We start from the raw sequence: 7,997 nt of genomic DNA on the forward strand, positions 1-7,997 counted from the left end.
ACCGCAAAACATAAATGCAGAGCACCTTTAAAGACCAAGGACTGACTAGACATTGTAATTCATGGTAAAAGAGATCCAGTCATAGTCATACCCAATATAAATTAATAGTAATGGATGCAAATGACAGCAGCGCTCTCCAGCTGGTGCTTTTTAATAAGAGGGTGATGACTCAACATAAAAGTAAATAGATAGGCCCTTCGCAGAGGGAAGCAGGGATTTGTAGAGGTGCCAGAGATCGATTTTAAAGCAGAGATAAATAATATTTTGAGCGGCATACTTTCATTGTCAACATAACAACCAAGAGATGGCGATATCTTTCATGCTACACACATTATAGGCGGTTCCCAAACAGAATGGTAAAGTTTATACTCCCCCTCCACCAACAAGCATCAATCCATGGCTTGCTCGAAACAACGAGTGCCTCCAACTAACAACAGTCCCAGGGGGAGTTTTGTTTGCAATTATTTTGATTTAATTTGCATAAAGCATGGGACTGGGCATCCCGGTGACCAGCCATTTTCTCGTGAGTGAGGAGCGGAGTCCACTCCTCTTGAGAATAACCCTCCTAGCATGGAAGATACAGACAACCCTAGTTGATACATGAACTATTCGAGCATACAAAACAGAATTTCATTTGAAGGTTTAGAGTTTGGCACATACAAATTTACTTGGAACGGCAGGTAGATACCGCATATAGGAAGGTATGGTAGACTCATATGGAATAGCTTTGGGGTTCAAGGGATTGGATGCACAAGCAGTATCCCCGCTTAGTACAAGTGAAGGCTAGCAAAAGACTGGGAAGCGACCAACTAGAGAGTGATAACAGTCATGAACATGCATTAAAATTAATGAACATTGAGTGCAAGCATGAGTAGGATATAATCCACCATGAACATAAATATCGTGAAGGCTATGTTGATTTGTTTCAACTACATGTGTGAACATGTGCCAAGTCAAGTCACTTAAATCATTCAAAGGAGGATACCACCCCATCATACCACATCACAACCATTTTAATAGCATGTTGGCATGCAAGGTAAACCATTATAACTCATAGCTAATCAAGCATGGCACGAGCAACTATGATCTCTAATTGTCATTGCAAACATGTTTATTCATAATAGGTTGAATCAGGAACGATGAACTAATCATATTTACAAAAATAAGATAGGTCGAGTTCATACCAGCTTCTCTCATCTCAATCAGTCCGTCATATATCGTCATAATTGCCTTTCACTTGCACGACCGAACGATGTGAATAAGCATTGGACTAAGCTGGAATCTGCGAGCATTCAATAAACAGGAGAAGACAAGGCAATATGGGATCTTGGTCAAATCAACAATAATGCATATAAGAGCCATTTCAACGATTTAATCATGGTCTTTTCCTATCGACCCCAAAGAGAAGAAAAGAAATAAAACTATTTACACGGTAAAGCTCCCAACAAGCAAAAGAAGAACAGGAAATATTTTTGGGTTTTCTTTTAATTATTACTACTACAGCAAGAAAAGTAAACTAACTAAAAGCTACAACTAAATTTTTTGGTTTTCTTAAGGTTTTATCAAATACACAAGAAAAAAGTGTAAAAAGAAAATAAACTAGCATGTATATTACAGTGAAAAAGTATGAGCACCAACATCTAGCAATGAGTGTGTGAACATAAATGTAATGTCGGTGGGAAATACGTACTCCCCCAAGCTTAGGCTTTTGGCCTAAGTTGGTTTATTGCCACGGATGGCCTGGCGGATATCCATAGTTGTAACTGGGGTCGTACTGAGATGAAGAAGACTCTGATTGCCACTGGTTGGCAATCATCTCCAGATCCCGCTGGCAATTAGACTGTCGTGGAGGTTCAAATTGTGGTTCCGGCTCCGGCTCTGTGGCCGATGTAGGGTTCAGGTAGGCATGAATGGCCGCCAGCGGAACGAGATACGGACCTGCAGATAAATCAAACAAGGAAAGAGCAGGCAAGGTAATAGTCTCAGGGTGATGTTTATCAAAAAACAATTTGTATTTAAGCGCCCCTTCCCTATTCTTAACAATAAAGTCATGCGCTACCATACTCTTATAATCTAGGTAAACAGTGGGCAGCAATTTTTCTTCTTTTTCATAGTGCCTAATAGGTATGTTATAGTGTGCAGCAAGGCGTGAAGCGTAAATACCTCTAAAAATGGGGCCCTTTGTACGGTTCAGACTTAACCGTTTAGCAATGATACCACCCATACTAACAGAGTTATCACAGAAGAAACCATGAAACAAAATAATAATATCAGGAACACTAAGGTTTCCACAGTTTTCGCGACCAATTAAGCAATGACTAGCAAATATAGCAAAGTAGCGTAAAACAGGAAAATGTATGCTAGTGATTCTTGCATCGGAAACCTTCCTAGTTTCCCCTACAGTAATCATGTCAATAAACCCATCCACATATTTACGATGTGGTTCCTCTAAGCTACCCTCGAAAGGTATTTTGCAAACCCTGCAAAATTCATATAGTGACATCTTCTTAACCACATCATATAAATGAAACTCTACTGAAGGAGGTGATTCCTTATGATAATAGTAGAAGTTTTGCACAAAAGTATTGGTGAGTAAGAGATACTGTTCGTGTTGGTCGCTGAGGAAGTCGGTGAGGCCTGCATTCTCAGCCAATTCATAAAAATCATCATAAATCCCGGTTGCTCTCAAGAAATCATTGGAAGGCCATTCACACGGCCAAACTTCCGCGGTGCGAGGCAGATTATATTTGGGCCTCTCTGCTTCTTCACTTTGCTTTTCCTTCGAGCTTCGGCTCGATGAGCCCCTCAAAAATCTCTTCATTATTTTCTGAAAAATTCTGAAATTTTTAGTAACTTCAAATAAAAATGAACCAAGCTCAACAAAATTGATAGCAACTACTCCTACAAGTGCCTAGAGACTATATCATGCATCAGAACTACTTGGAACCATATAATTTGACATGCAAGCTCAAGAACATGGTCACCTAGGCAGCACAAATTTGCAAAGAATAAAGCACTAGAACAAAAACTAATTGGACCAATGGAGGAGTCACATACCAAGGAACAATCTCCCAAAGCAGTTTTGTGAGAGGTGCTTTGAGCAAGGAGATCAAAAATCGCAGCAAAATGAGCTAGAACTCGTGCTTGAGCTGGATGGTGATTTTTTTGGGAGGAAGAAGAAGTGTGTGGGTGCATGAATAAGTGGAGGGGAGCCACCGTGGGCCCACGAGGCATGGGGGCGCGCCCTGGACCCTCGTGGCCAGGTGCTTGCTCCCCCTGCTGTGTTCTCAGTGCCAGATATTCCCAAATATTCCAGAAAAAATCATATTAAATTGGCAGGGCATTTGGAGAACTTTTATTTTCGGGGTATTTTTATATTGCACGGATAATTCAGAAAACGGACAGAAAAATACTATTTTTGCTTAATTTCAACTAAATAACAGAAGTTAAAAGGAGGGTACAGAAGATTGTGCCTTCTAATTTCATCCATCTCATGCTCATCAAAAGGAATCCACTAACAAGGTTGATCAGGTCTTGTTAACAAACTCATTCCGAATAAAATGGAACCGGAGAAATTTCGAATAACACTATGTTACCTCAACGGGGATATGCACATCCACAGTAATAAGAATATCATATTTCTTCTTGACAGTAGGAAGAGGAAATTCAAAACCTCCAAAGATAATCGATGGAATTTTTCCAATAGAGTTGATACTGTGGACTTGAGGTTGTTTCCTCGGAAAGTGTACCGTATGCTCATTACCATTAACATGAAAAGTGACATTGCCTTTGTTGCAGTCAATAACAACCCCTGCAGAATTCAAAAAGGGTCTTCCAAGAATAATAGACATACTATCGTCCTCGGGAATACCAAGAATAACAAAGTCTGTTAAAATAGTAACGTTTGCAACCACAACAGGCACATCCTCACAAATACCGACAGGTATAGCAGTTGATTTATCAGCCATTTGCAAAAATATTTTAGTAGGTGTCAACTTATTCAAATCAAGTCTACGATATAAAGAGAGAGGCATAACACTAACACCGGCTCCAAGATCACATAAAGCAGTTCTAACATAATTTCTTTTAATGGAGCATGGTATAGTTGGTACTCCTGGATCTCCTAGTTTCTTAGGTATTCCACCCTTGAAAGTGTAATTAGCAAGCATGGTGGAAATTTCAGCTTCCGGTATCTTTCTCTTTTTGGTGACAATTTCTTTCATATACTTAGCATAAGGATTCATTTTGAGCATATCACTCAAACGCATACGCAAAAAGATAGGTCTAATCATTTCAGCAAAGCGCTCAAAATCCTCATCATCCTTTTTCTTGGATGGTTTGGCAGGAAAAGGCATGGATTTCTGAACCCAAGGTTCCCTTTCTTTACCGTGCTTCCTAGCAACAAAGTCTCTCTTATCATAACGTTGATTCTTTGATTGTGGGTTATCAAGATCAACAGCAGGTTCAATTTCTACATCATTGTCATTGCTAGGTTGAGCATCAACATGAACATCATCATTAATATTATCACTAGGTTCATGTTCATTACCAGATTGTGTTTCAGCATCAGAGATAGAAATATCATTTGGATTCTCAGGTGTTTCAGCAACAGGTTCACTAGAAGCATGCAAAGTCCTATCATTTTTCTTTTTCTTCTTTTTAGAAGGACCAGGTGCATCTAAATTATTTCTTTGAGAATCCTGCTCAATTCTCTTAGGGTGGCCTTCAGGATACAAAGGTTCCTGAGTCATTTTACCAGTTCTAGTAGCCACTCTAACAGCAAAATCATTTTTCTTACTATTCATTTCATTGAGCAAATCATTCTGAGCTTTAAGTACTTGTTCTACTTGAGTGGTAACCATAGAAGCATGTTTACTAATGAGTTTAAGTTCACCTTTAACTCTAGACATATAATCACCCAAGTGTTCAATCATATAAGCATTTTGTTTTAATTGTCTACCAAAATAAGCATTAAAATCTTCTTGCTTAACCATAAAGTTAGCAAACTCATCCAAACATTGGCTAGCAAACTTAGTAGGAGGGATTTTAGCTTTATCATATCTATAGAGAGAATTTACCTTTACTACATGTGTCGGGTTATCAAGACCATGAGTTTCTTCAATAGGTGATGGATGAAGATCATATGTTTCTTCAATAGGAGGTAAATTCTTAACATCTTCAGCTTTAATACCTTTTTCTTTCATAGATTTCTTTGCCTCTTGCATATCTTCAGGACTGAGAAATAGAACACTCCTCTTCTTGGGAGTTGGTTTAGGAATAGGCTCAGGAGTTGGCTCAGGAAGTGTCCAATTATTTTCATTTGTCAACATATTATTCAATAGAATTTCAGCTTCATCCGGTGTTCTTTCCCTGAAAACAGAACCAGCACAACTATCCAGGTAATCTCTGGAAGCATCGGTTAGTCCATTATAAAAGATATAAAGTATTTCATTTTTCTTAAGAGGATGATCAGGCAAAGCATTAAGTAATTGGAGAAGCCTCCCCCAAGCTTGTGGGAGACTCTCTTCTTCAATTTGCGCAAAATTATATATTTCCCTTAAAGCAGCTTGTTTCTTATGAGTAGGGAAATATTTAGCAGAGAAGTAATAAATCATATCCTTGGGACTACGCACACAACCAGGATCAAGAGAATTGAACCATATCTTAGCATCACCCTTTAATGAGAACGGAAATATTTTAAGGATATAAAGGTAGCGAGATTTCTCATCATTAGTGAACAGGGTGGCTATATCATTTAATTTAGTAAGATGTGCCACAACAGTTTTAGATTCATAGCCATAAAAAGGATCGGATTCAACCAAAGTAATTATATCAGGATCAATAGAGAATTCATAATCCTTATCAGTAACACAGATAGGTGAAGTAGCAAAAGCAGGGTCCGGTTTCATTCTAGCATTAAGAGATTGCTGCTTCCATTTAGCTAATAACTTCTTAAGATCATATCTATCATTGCAAGCTAAAATAGCTCTAGCAGCTTCTTCATCCATAACATAACCCTCAGGAACAACAGGTAATTCATATTTATTAGGGGGAGAGTCTTCATCATCACTATCATCAATACTTTCAGTTTCAATAATTTCATTCTCTCTAGCCCTAGCAAGTTGTTCATCAAGAAATTCACCAAGTGGCATAGTAGTATCAAGCATAGAAGTAGTTTCATCATAAGTATCATCCATAGCAGAAGTGGCATCATCAATAACATGCGACATATCAGAATGAATAGCAGAAGCAGGTTTAGGTGTCGCAAGCTTACTCAAAACAGAAGGTGAATCAAGTGCAGAGCTAGATGGCAGTTCCTTACCTCCCCTCGTAGTTGAGGGATAAATTTTTGTTTTCGCGTCTTTCAAGTTCTTCATAGTGACCAGCAGACATAAATCCCAAGTGACTCAAAGAATAGAGCTATGCTCCCCGGCAACGGCGCCAGAAAATAGTCTTGATAACCCACAAGTATAGGGGATCGCAACAGTTTTCGAGGGTAGAGTATTCAATCCAAATTTATTGATTCGACACAAGGGGAGCCGAAGAATATTCTCAAGTATTAGCAGTTGAGTTGTCAATTCAACCACACCTGGATAACTTAATATCTGCAGCAAAGTATTTAGTAGCAAAGTAGTATGGAAGTAACGGTAACGGTAGCAAAAGTAATATTTTTGGGTTTTGTAGTGATTGTAACAGTAGCAACGGAAAAGTAAATAAGCGAAGAACAATATGTGAAAAGCTCGTAGGCATTGGATCGGTGATGGAGAATTATGCCGGATGCGGTTCATCATGTAATAGTCATAACATAGGGTGACACAGAACTAGCTCCAATTCATCAATGTAATGTAGGCATGTATTCCGAATATAGTCATACGTGCTTATGAAAAAGAACTTGCATGACATCTTTTGTCCTACCCTCCCGTGGCAGCGGGGTCCTAGCGGAAACTAAGGGATATTAAGGCCTCCTTTTAATAGAGTACCGGATCAAAGCATTAACACATAGTGAATACATGAACTCCTCAAACTATGGTCATCACCGGGAGTGGTCCCGATTATTGTCACTTCGGGGTTGCCGGATCATAACACATAGTAGGTGACTATAGAATTGCAAGATAGGATCAAGAACTCACATATATTCATGAAAACATAATAGGTTCAGATCTGAAATCATGGCACTCGGGCCCGAGTGACAAGCATTAAGCATAGCAAAGTCACAGCAACATCAATCTCAGAACGTAGTGGATACTAGGGATCAAACCCTAACAAAACTAACCCGATTACATGATAAATCTCATCCAACCCATCACCGTCCAACAAGCCTACGATGTAATTACTCACGCACGGCGGTGAGCATCATGAAATTGGTGATGGAGGATGGTTGATGATGACGATGGCAACGGATTCCCCTCTCCGGAGCCCCGAACGGACTCCAGATCAGCCCTCCCGAGAGAGTTTAGGGCTTGGCGGCGGCTCTGTATCGTAAAACGCGATGAATCTTTCTCTCTGATTTTTTCTCCCCGAACACGAATATATGGAGTTGGTGTTGAGGTCGGTGGAGCTCCAGGGGGCCACGAGGCAGGGGGCGCGCCCAGGGGGGCAGGCGCGGCCCCACCCTCGTGGACAGGTGGTGGGCCCCCCTGGCCTTGATTCTTTCGCCATATTTTTAATATTTTCCAAAAATAAGTTCCGTGGAGTTTCAGGTCATTCCGAGAACTTTTGTTTCTGCACATAAATAACACCATGGAAATTCTGGTGAAAACAGCGCCAGTCTGGGTTAGTTCCATTCAAATCATGCAAGTTAGAGTCCAAAAGAAGGGCAAAAATGTTTGGAAAAGTAGATACGACGGAGACGTATCAATAAGTTATCAACTAATCAAATGCATACGCCTTGCATAGTGCTCTCCAATTTGAGCATTCAAAATAGGAGTAGTTCTCCAATTTGAGCATTCAATAAGCAAAACAAAATCATAAAATAAATTAGTATTGAAATTAGCATG

Source organism: Aegilops tauschii, chromosome 7 (assembly GCF_002575655.3).
Source record: "Aegilops tauschii subsp. strangulata cultivar AL8/78 chromosome 7, Aet v6.0, whole genome shotgun sequence".
Lineage (NCBI taxonomy): Eukaryota > Viridiplantae > Streptophyta > Magnoliopsida > Poales > Poaceae > Aegilops > Aegilops tauschii.